The sequence below is a fragment of the Myotis nattereri genome (assembly GCF_964212035.1).
Source record: "Myotis nattereri genome assembly, chromosome: 6".
Taxonomy (NCBI): Eukaryota; Metazoa; Chordata; class Mammalia; order Chiroptera; family Vespertilionidae; genus Myotis; species Myotis nattereri.
In genome coordinates, this window is record NC_138081.1 from 39331262 (window position 1) to 39343611 (window position 12350).

Sequence of the window (12350 nt, forward strand, 5' to 3'; positions counted from 1 at the left end):
GTTTAAGTTGAGAAAAATATTTTTATTTAATTTAAAAATAGTGATAAAACAATATAATAAAAATAAAACTGAAAGTCACCTGGAGCATGAATTATCTAACATTTTTATAAGAGTGCTCCACTGTTATCTCTGATATTTTTCTCAAAGGCAATATTTTGCCAGCTTTTTCTCTAGATGTATAAAAACACGTATACACAGTGACAACCACATCACAACTTACACCAGTAATTACAGAATACATCTCCACTTCAGAAATGTTCAAACGGAGGCAAAAATGTTTTTAGACTTGATAAAATATGATAAATTCTATATGCTTAATAGATTGCATAACTATACTGGTCTGCTGATTATTAGCCTTACCTACATTTTCATTATAATTGATATTTACGTAGTCCATTTTATTTGAGAATATTTCTTAAATATTAATAGTGCATGGTCTATTCATAAATATTTAAAACCTATAAGTGATATTATATCCATCTCAGAATTTCAACAAATATTACAATTTTATCTTTTTATCTGCCAAAAGCCAGAATGAATATTACAAATCAAGAGAAGTTACACGTAATTTATAAATTAATTTTGTGAGTCTAATTCTGGTCATATGACTTGATATGAGTAAATTTGAAAAATATGAAATTGAAGACAATTTAATAAACTATTACTTAAAAAAAAGAGAACTGTTGTTCCAAAAAACAATAAAATGGCACATAGAGGGATTTTTTTTCTTAACAAGAAGAAAACTTGAGAATTGCTTGTCACATCCAAAAATATTTGTAAGGACATGAAACTAAGGGAGATCAATGAATGGAAGAGTTTAATATAAACTCAGGGTTCCAAGAGAGTTTTGAATAAGATAAGAATTCAAAGTCTTAAAATATCAATATTCAAATTTATTCTAGAATTAATCAAGAAAAAGCAGTACTGCTACAGAATATTGAATTAGCAGTAGAAAGTAACAAAATAAGAATATCATAGGATTTAGAGAAGAGAAGCAAGAGATAAAATAGAAAGAGATAAAGATGATAGAGATATCTGGGTATTTTGGAGAAATAAACCAGAAGATATGCAATAATTAATTATATAAATGAAGAAAATGTTACTGCATTGAATAAAATATAAATTTACTTATTGAAAGAGTTTACAAATACTGGACCAATTAATGAGAAAATAAATACATATAAATATTGACTAACATTTTTGTTGGTTTGTTTATTGTTTTCCAGGATTTAAAAAAAAAATAATCCTATAAGAACTGATACAGAGAAAAATAAAACAGATTACTTTTCACACGGGAAACAGAGTCAGCTAAATGTTTCTTTCATCAGTACATCATCAGAAGATGATGAAGAAATGTCTGCAGAATTTTGAGAGAATAAAGGTTGCAAAACCAGGTTTCTATACCCAGCCAAATTTGTACTCAATATTGCTGTATAAAGTGAACATACAGACAGTTTTAGATATGCAAGAAATTATACACCTTTTAAAAAAAATCAAAGTTATATTTAACTGAAAAGTTTAGAAGATATGTGCCTAATGTTAACAATTGATATTCATTGCATAGAGGGATGACAGATGACTGGCACTTCTTTATTCTTTTTTAAATTGCTATTTCCATTTGAAATTGACTATAGATTTCTATTATTTCCAAAGATAAAACTATTTTTATTTTTAAAAGATATCAATTAAGCACTTTATAGCAATGTAGAAATTACATTACCACACAATCCTAATCTTCAGGATTTATTTAATATTGTATAATATGGTAATATGCACAAGGGAAACAAATCAGTTCAGATTTAACACTTATTGAAATTGTACTTGATCTTTAAGAGATTAAAAGTAAAGTCTACCCAAGGTAAAGTCGTCATGCTAAAACATAACTGAAGCCCTATTTAAGTAAAGAGAGCTATGTATAGATAATGTTGAAGTATCTGACTTTTAAGCTCTTAAAAATTTTTAGAGGGAGTTTTCTTCTTATCTGGAAATTATATGGATGCAACCTGAACACAATTAGGTTGAGCTTATCACCAAACCTCCATGAAAGACGGTTTTAAGCATGTTTCCTCTAGTAATTAACATGTAAAACACTGATTGTTTGCAACCTCACTCAAATTTTAATATCTTTACTGATTTTTGCTGTGCATCTATGCCTTTGTAATATCTTTTTAAATTGTATTTGTAATTTTAGCATATCTTCTATGTATAGCCTATAAAATCTTCAGCCTAGAAAATGTTTCTAGGAAGAGCAGAGTAATTTAAACACTATAAAATTTCACCATAATTTTATTTATATTGACTACAAAATTGAGGGAAATGTTTTGTATATCATAATAAAGACAAATGCCTCTCAAAAATATATTGTCAGTTCATTCTGAATTTCTAATTTTCTAAATACTGTGTTTAAAATCACATTTTATCTGTATTTGAATGTCATAGCAATAAAAACATTTTATATTTTTTCAGTCACAAATCTGAAAAGAAACAAACAAACAAACAAACATTTTTATGTAAAACCTTTTCCTCCAGGGCACACTTAATATGTTCTTGCCAATTTTGCTGTTTTTATATGTTCTTGCCAATTTTGCTGTTTTTATAAAACAGTTTTAACCTCAACAAAACTTCATTATTTAATAGCTAAATATTCAATATTTACTAATATCATACAGCAGAAATTCTAACACTCAGTGGCTTTGTGAGGATAGATTCAGGGACAAACACATATACATATTGTGGATCGACAACAGTTATTCCAAAATGCAGCCAAGAGGGCTTAAAATTTATAATTGCTAATCTGAAGACCTTCACAAAGGTACTTTAAAACTTAATATTTCTCATCTGTCATTACACATTTCTTTTAATATAAAATCAATATATTTCTCACTTTCTGAATATTCTTTTTAATATTCTTTTCCCACAGAGGTCTAAAGTCCTCTCATAGTTTGCTGAAATGTATTTGAGCTTATTTAGATATATCATTATGTCAATTATCCAGTTTAAATCAAAAGTTATGCACCTTAAATTGCTTGGTAATAATATCTATTTATTCTCCTGAAGAGAAAAAGTGGAATGGTGCTGAAAAGAAAAGAGAAAAAAGAAAAAAAAGCAACAACAGAGAAAAATCAAGATATTTAGCTTATATTTGGCATTAGGAATAATTTATTTGATAGTATCTGCTGATGCTTACATAATGTCCATTCTCCCATTTTCCTTATTAAAAGACACCTAGATTGATGTGTTCAGCAGAAAGTTACTTTTTCGTATTTCCTTTACAGTGCACATATAAAAGCAGAAGTTGGATGGGGAATCCTGTTTTGTGATTTAGATAGTTGAGGAAGTCATGCTAAATAAGGATGCTGACATGGAAAGATGGAAAGAACCTAGACTTCAGGTGATTCTGTGAAACTGCCATTTCAGCCCTGAACTGTGTACCTCTAGACTTTAGTAGGTCACTGCTATTTCTAGATTTTGAGCTAGCAGTTAAACACAATTCCTCAAGAAATAATCTTAACCCTTAGCAAGTACAATATGATTATAGTCCAGTCATAAAATGCTTTTGGTTTTTCTATTTTAATTGTGTTAGTCATTATGCACACTCATCTCAAGAGGCTTTTCTTAGAGATAACTACATACACACTTCTTTCACTCTCTAAATCTTTTCTGAGCAGCCAGTCATTAGGGCCTTAGAATTCAGTAGTATATATTTTAACATGTATATGTTGAGTTAAATTGCTCAATAATTTTTGTGTAACCATGACTAATAAATCAATAACAATAAAAAACACAACATAATTTAAAAATTTTGAACTTATATTTCAATTTAATTATAGAGCTAAATATGCACTTTAATGTTATCTAGAATTTTCCTCCTTTGAATGGATATTTCAATATGAGGATTTCTCTATAGTTATCAAAATACACATTGTGTAATTCTTTTACAAGTTTATCTAAGCAGATACAGTCTCTGTTTTTGATTAAACACATTTTTATTAAGGATCCTTATATAGCAACACATGTAAGAGACCTTGTCTCAGACTAAGGGGGTTCATGTTGTTCTTTCAAAATTGTGTGGTTAAGAGCATATAACAACAGTTCTAGTTATAAGTTTAATTTTGTTTGCTATTTCAATTTTTCTAAGAGGTGATCACCAATTATATTTTATTACTTTCTAACTGGAAAAAAACTTGTGAAAACCCCAAATCTCCATGAACTAAAATCTTGAAAATGTAATGAAAGCAATGCAATGCAACAGCACTGCCCATCTTCTGGAATCAGCTTTATCCAGACACTCGTCAAGAATGTTATCACCTGGGATTTTCTTTTTAGAACTCAAAAAACCAAAAAACAAAACCCACCTGCAAATACCAGTTCTTCTTACTTTAATTTGAAACTATGCTTGGAAATAAATCCATTAAAAATGGTAGAGAGTAGTTTTGAAATAAATACTTAATTATTTTGAGATCTTATGAGATGTAAGTAGCTTTGGAAATGTTGGCACAAAACACAACAGAATGTTTATTTCCATCACACAGAGACATCTAAGTCAATATGAGAAGTTTGTTTCTAAAATAGAGTTTAAAATTAACGCACAGAGGTGTTTTATGCTTTCTTTTTTGAAAATATTTTTTGTGTTCAAGATGTTAAGGTCAGAATCACCTTTGAAAACTACCAGTTGGTTATTTCTACAACAGGAGAGGTCTTCGGCCTGTTGTAACATCTATCCTTTGTGATGACAATGATTTTGCTCTTCTGAAGCAGACACAGTGTCACTTTGTATTAGATGGGTTTTCAATTTCAAGTGATCAAGAGGATTGACTTCCAGCAAGATTGAATAGCTCACCTTTTGGCTAAAAGGCATTGTTTTAGTAACACTTAACTCTTGATTTCCAGCAAATATATGAGCTATCTGCCAATGGGTAAATATTAAATATCTTCAAATGTGGAGAAGAGGGAACAGGTGATTGGGGGCTGGGTTAGAAGGGTGGAGGGATTAAGCAAAGAAAAAATAAAGACTCATGGGGACAGACAACAAACAGTGAGGTGATTGCCAGAGGGAAGGAGGGTGGGAGAGGTAGAAGGAGGTAAAGGGGGGCAGAAAAGGTGGTGGAAGAAGACTTGACTTGGGGTGGTAAACACACAGTTACAATAAATAGGTGATGCATTGCAGAACTGTATACCTGAAACCTATATAATTTTATTAACTAAAAAATTAAATAGCTCCTTGTAAACTCTAAAGCATACATTCCTGTTGGCATTAAAAAAAATTTTCCCTCTAGTGTTAGATCCTTGCTTTTAAGGAGATTCCTGACCAGTGAACTGTAGATTCATATTTGTGCCTGTGTTTCATTTAAGTGTTCACTGGAAGGCTTTAATATACTCAAGTCCTGTTTTATAAAAAAAGTACTCTTTGTGACCCAAAAAAGCAAACACATATACATCATATAATTCGACTAAAATAAAACAAACAGCCTGGCCAGGATGGTTCAGTAGTTGAGTGTCAACCTATGAACCAGGAGGTCCTTGATCCTCAGTGTGGGGCATGCAGGAGGCAGCCAATCAATGTTTCTCTCTCCTCATTGATGTTTCTATCTCTCTCTCCCTTCCCCTTCCTCCTTGAAATCAATTTAAAAAATATGAAAATAAAACAAACATTTGATGTGTTATCAATTCTTAAGAGAAAAAGAGGCAGGCATCAGTTAACAAAATTGCAAATTAAAAGTTATAGACAGAAAAATAATGGTAAAAGTTTAAAAGTTTGGTGGTTATGTTATCATTTTAATGGAAATCTGATGGAAATTCATAGCCATTATATGCCGAGTAAATCTGCAAATATTATTCCTTTTGCTTATTCTTGGAATATGTATGCTCATGTTCTCTAGGGAGAAAACTTTTCCCACATAAGAAACTGCTCAATTTATATGGAGAACATGGCTTTACTTTTTTCTCACCATAATGCCTACTTTATTAACAGCCTTACCTGAACTTAAAAGAAAATAGAATTAAAGTATTTGCAATTTCCTCTCATCTTTTTCATATTGGATTTAAAAGCTGTCCTTGATCTTGTCTCCTTAAAATATGAATATAATTATTAACTAAATTTTTAAAAATAACCTTAGTTCCACTATGAGTGGCTTTAATTTTTAAAATCATTCGCTATGTAAATGGGGGTGAACATATACATTCAGCGTTCAACTGAGCTATTACAACAAAAACATGAATCAGAGGTGACTCATGGTTAACAGTCAGGTTTTTAAGAAAGTTTTACATATAATAAGTAACCAACTCTCAGACTCTTCCTTTTCTAGACTGTTTCATTTTCACTTTCTATTAAGCCTTTTGCAGAGTTTTTAATGCCTCCATACAAATGTATTGTCTCATAATTCATATTTCATCCTGACAGAACCAGAATCCTATACTGATTTATGAGACTTATTTTGCTTTTAGCTTCCTGAATTTTTTTCTCTACCCTGACTCACTGGACTAAGGTTAAAAAGAAGAGAAAGCCCACGCCCTCCCATTCTCTCTTTTCTATTCTTTTTATAACCTCAGCTTCATAGCACTGAAAACATGCTATGCACTGAAAACATGCACTGAAGCAGGAACACTTCCAGCTTGGAAACAGCTCAACATTAAGGCCCAACCAACAACCAACTCTGGGAATGACAACCCTGACTCCCATTTCCCCAGGGTTTCCGGGTCACTGGGATAATACCTGGGCCCATACTGATAGTCTGTCCCTACAGTGTGAATTTTATGCACACATAATAAATGAAGTTGAAACACTCATCAGCAAAGTTGAAAAGTCAATAACATTCCTAACTATTATTATCCTTATTTGTAACAAGAACTGTCTCCACCAAATAATCAGCAAAGCTTCTTCCATTGTTAATGTTACATGATTCTGTATGCAAAGTAGAGAAGTATAAAATTCATAAATTAGAGTTATAGTTGCAACTTTTGGTTAAGGCTAATTGTTTGCCTTAAGAAAACTGTCCACCTTGATAATCAAGTAATCAAAAATACCAGTTAATTGTACTGTGTGCTCAACAAATGACATTAGTGGTGATGACAGTTAGTGTTCACAGTGTCCCCGAGGCTGCGGAGTACCCCTGACTGTGCCGATGCTCATCTCCAGGACATCGCTGGTGTCCCCAGGGCACTGTCTCAATTGGCACCCAGCATTAGCCCAAGTGTCAGGCTTCCTTTAAGAGGCTGGCTTACCTGACTTCCTACAATTTGTCACCTACCAACAATTCCTTCACGTGTCTGGAAGTCACTTTCTTCTTTTTATTTTTCCTTATTCCACTTTTTCAAAGAAATGAATGCCAGTGCCCATTTGGTCTTCTAATACTATATTCTTACTAGAGGCCTGTTGCACAAAAAGATTCGTGCAATAGGCCTTCCCTTCCCCTGGCTGCCGGCACCATTTTCCTCCGGCACCCGGGACCCAGGCCTCCGCTCCGGCCAGAACCGCCTTCAAGCCTTCACTCCGCCGCTTCGTGCCTACGTATGCAAATTAAGCGCCGTCTTTGTTGGCGGTTAATTTGCATATCTCACTGATTAGCCAATGGGAGGTGTAGCGAAGGTACGGTCAGTTGCCATGTTTGTCTATTATTAGATAGGATTACATAAGCAATAATGCTCACAAAATCAACTGTGGCTCTTCCTGACCTTTTTCAAATTCTTTCATCCCACAAATATTTTTTCCAGCTTCTTTTTAAATGTGCAAGCCTCATGTTGAGGATCCACTGAGGAGTCAAGGACAGGACCTGGCCTCCAGGACCCTGCCTGGTGCTGGGTGAGCAGGTGATTTCAGTGCACACACAGGTGTAACTATCTGAAGGTAGAACCTGTGTCTGGCTTGTTCTCTGTCACCTCCCTGTTTTCGTTTCCTTGTGCTGCCATAACAATTTACCACAAAGTAGGTAGCTAAAAACAAACAAAAGAAAAAAAAAAACAGAAAAATTTCTCTCAGTTCTGCAGCCAAAACCCTGAAATGAAGGTGTCAACGGGCCATCCCCCCTCTGAGAGCTCCCAGAAAGAGTGTTTCCTTGCCTCTCCCACTTTCTGGTGGTCCCCTGTGTGTCCCCTCTTCACCATCCCATCACCTTTCTCCTCCTCGTCCTTCTCTTCTTCACCTTCACCCCCCTCTCTTCCTTTGCCTTCCCCACCTTCACCTTCACCTTCACCTTCACCTTGACCTTCACCTTCACCTTCAGTGTTGCCTCAGCATCTAGATCCCTGAGCCTCATTATTCCACGAGCAGCTGCAGACAGGCATTCCCTAGTCAAGGACCACCACGCCCCTTGACACTTCCCTGCAGATCTATCTATTGGCTGCATCAATCTCCCTTCTCAAGGCAAATCAACTCTTGTAGAAATGAATTTCTTCCCCCTTCATAGAAAATGGGGTACTTCAAGGCCACAGGGATTCACTGGCTCTGCACGGAGTCCACGTTAGCTTGTTACTCATGCCATCAACTAAGTCATATTTAAAGGCTGGTCCTGAGGGGAATAACATGTGGAAAGAGGGAGGGAGGATACAGGCAGGTCCTTGGGGGGCAATTATATAAAGGTTGCTTAATTGTTCCTTTTATTCCTCAACCGTTGCTCTCTAGAAAACCTCTTTGGGTGGAGGAAATTCTTTAGAAGCTGCTGGCTTAGTGAAGCTGGTGATTGATGTGTTTTTAAGAATAGTAATTTGGCATGATTATAGAGTTATACTCAACATATAGGTTGTCCATCACCCTCTTCTCTTGTGGCTGTGCTAGTGGCCAGATAGTTTGGATACTGCACTCACACACCTTCTATTACCATTCCACTACTTGGTTCTTTTTGCCAGACTCCTCTATTCACCTCTCAGGTCTTAGCAGAACTGCTGTGGACTGTCAGCCTGCTTTCCCAGCTTTCTCATGGACATGATGAGTGATGCAAAGGTGAAGGGCATATGGCTCTGGAGGTCCAACAGACAAGGCAAGACTCCAGACTGACTTTGGCCGCAGATTCCTTTGCTTCAGCTGACTGTGTAAGGATGCATACAGGGCACTGACAGAGAAGCAAAAGCAGATATCCTGTCATAAATCCAGTTACTCCTTCATTTAGTCCACTTCTTTATCACCCTTGCTCTCAGGTTCTACTATAGGTGCTAAGTGGTGTGTTTATTGCATCTACTCCTGGCTGAGGCCCCATTAACCTGCAGCCCAGGCCCTCCTTGCGGGAATCTTCCCAGGGGACTATATTATTTCCACTTATTTATTTGGTTGCTACCCCACAATAGGAAATTAACTCTGGTTGTAAATAGACTATATATTATTCACTCTCCCCATGTCATTAGGGACACTTACTGCAATCGGCATCTCATCACCATTCCAGAGATGAGAGCAAGGACGTGCCCAAGGTACCACAGCTGGTGAGTAGCAGAACTGAGAAACCAACATGGGTAGTCTGACTCCAAGGCCCAAGATTTTACCCTTTACTCTGCTGCTGCTTTCAAATATACTAGCTGTACTCTTAACTGCTCTGTTGCCACAAGCACCTCAATCTTGAGTCAATAATTGAACAAGACTTTAAAGAAGTTACCAGTGGTCAGAAGACTCTAGTTCTATTCCTAATTTCTACATGAACTTTGCAAATCTCAATCAACTAATTTGAGTTCCATTTCCCTCAGCCACTCAACTGCTAGAAGCAATTAGAAATAACCTTCAGAATAGATTATCATAAAATGATAATCAACAAGGTAGAAGCATTTAATTCCATTATGTAATATTTTACAAGTCAGAAAAGGAAAATTTCTTATTCTAATCTAAAGGTTAGTATATTGTTAAAAAACTAATGCTATCACTCTGAAGTAGTGTTTTTGTTTGCTCAAGAGGTAGAGAAACATATATGTACAACATAGTATAGAACTAAGGAATCAACATGAAAATTTAATTCTGTTCTTTTATTCCTCATCTTACAGACTGGAAAATGAACTCCCTGAATAACTGAGAATTGACTCTGAAATAAGTACCATCATTCATCCCTAGAAGGAGGGGGTGTTATAATGGGATGATCTATAAAAGTACATTAAACTAATTAGGGAAAGGATTATGTTCTACATTTTCTTCCTAGTATTAATGTGAGACTATTAACTAAAATATGTTAATAGCAAAATAAAATATATAGCCACATCTCAGTCCATCAGCTAGTATACCAAACAGACATAACATATGGAAATAAAAATATAGTATCATGTTCTGTAGGTATTTAAAGATAACGCTTTTCCACAATTTGCTATTTATATGGCACAAAACTATTCAGAAACTGATAAAATGCCTTTAAGGTTGTATTGCTAATGAAAAATATTTATAATCCTTTTTTCAAAATCAGCTCATGGTTTTCAATAGGATTATTTTAATATTTGTATATTTGTTTTGCAAATGTGGACACATTTTTCCCCATCGGGTTGTCTATTAAGATTATGTCCTATTTCTGACATAGCTGAATACATTGTTAATATATTAGTCACATCCCAAAAATGTATCAATATCATATACTGATCTATAATAATAAAAACATAATATGCCAATTAGACCAGATGTCCTTCCAGATGACCTTGTGGACGAAGCCAGGGCTGTGAGGGAAGCCTGGGTCCCAGGTGCCAAAGGGAAGCCAGTGCCGGCAGCTGGGGGAAGGAAGGCCTACTCTTGCACATATTTCATGCATCGGGCCTCTGGTTTTTAACAGTAACCAACATTTCTGACTTTCATTTTGTTGCTAAAATACTAAATTAATGTTTTCATTATTTCCTACTTTTACAAGCCTTTTCATATTCCTTAGATATGAATTTACACAATACTTTGAGATGACATCTTTTGTTTCTTTCTTCATTATGTCCAGTTGGAAAAGCTTCAGATAAATGCAGATTGGGATCCAAACCTTGGCCCTACCAAAGTGACTGTGGACAGTTACTTAGCATCTTTGATCCCCTGCCCTTGTCAGTATAGTGATGACATTACCTATTACTGCAAAGGATTGCTGAGAAGATCCAATGAGGTAACACATTTTTTTAAAAAATATATTTTATTGATTTTTTTTACAGAGAGGAAGGGAGAGGGATAGAGAGTTAGAAACATTGATGAGAGAGAAACATCAACCAGCTGCCTCCTGCACACCTCCTACTGGGGATGTGCCCGCAACCAAGGTACATGCTCTTGACCGGAATCGAACCTGGGACCTTTCAGTCTGCAGGCTGATGCTCTATCCATTGAGCCAAACCGGTTTGGCAAGGTAACACATTTAAAACACTGAAAATGCCAGGCATTTAGTAGGCACTTACCAAATGAGGTTTTCCTTGGCTTTGCCCCTTTAGGCTTGCCCCTGTGTCTTTGTGTAACAGGCCCTAGAAGACTGGGAGCTTGACAACCTTTCTAATTATTCCTCTAGTAATTCCTTCTTCTCTTTTACCCTCCACTGGCTCCTTGAATATGAAATGAGCCTTGGTTTTTTTCCAGTTGTTTTTTTTTTTTTAAATCTTTCCAATGATAAGATATTCGTTTTCATTAAGACTGTGTTTTATGTGCCATTCCCAATAATGTGTGAATAAAATTTTCTGCTTCTGTCATAAAATTTGTGACCTCTTCAAATCTATTTATTTGGCTTAGCCTTACAGACCCTCCCTCAACTTGCCCATCAGTGAGGACTGATACCATCTCCTGTGGGTGGGCTTGCCCTGGCAGCGTCTCATCACTTGGCTTTCTCAGGAATCACTCTGTCTTTGTAACCAGAACGATTTTCATATGGAGGTGAATAGTCGAACCAGGAAAAATAACTTGTTACTCATTTTGGGGGAGGCACATTTTGAGGATTTTTTTTGAAGAAAAAAGTGTTAGACCACGTTAGGTTTAACCACCAAAAAATGTAGTAGACCACGTTAAACGTTTGTTTGTTTTTCTTTAATTACCAAGAAAGCATTAGACCATGTTAGCATTAAGGATTTAAATAAAATACTGCTTATAGATAGATTGGCATGTGCACCTATATGAGGTATATTGTCTCTTCCTTTCTCTGCATACACATATTTATTTCTATGTAGGTTCAAAATCACTATTCTCTTTATTTTATTATTAAATGTATTGGGGTGACATTGTTTAATAAAATTATTATATAGGTTATGGGTGTACAATACTATAATACATCATCTGTATAGTGTATTGTGTATTTATCACCCAAGTAGGACTTTTTTTAAGTTTGTCAGATATTCTGGTTTATAAACAATAATATGTATATGTATTTCCCAGATTATCTTCTATTGGAGAAGGAAGAATTTAGGCAGCATGTTGTAAAGACTAGGTATCTGTTACTTAATTGCCA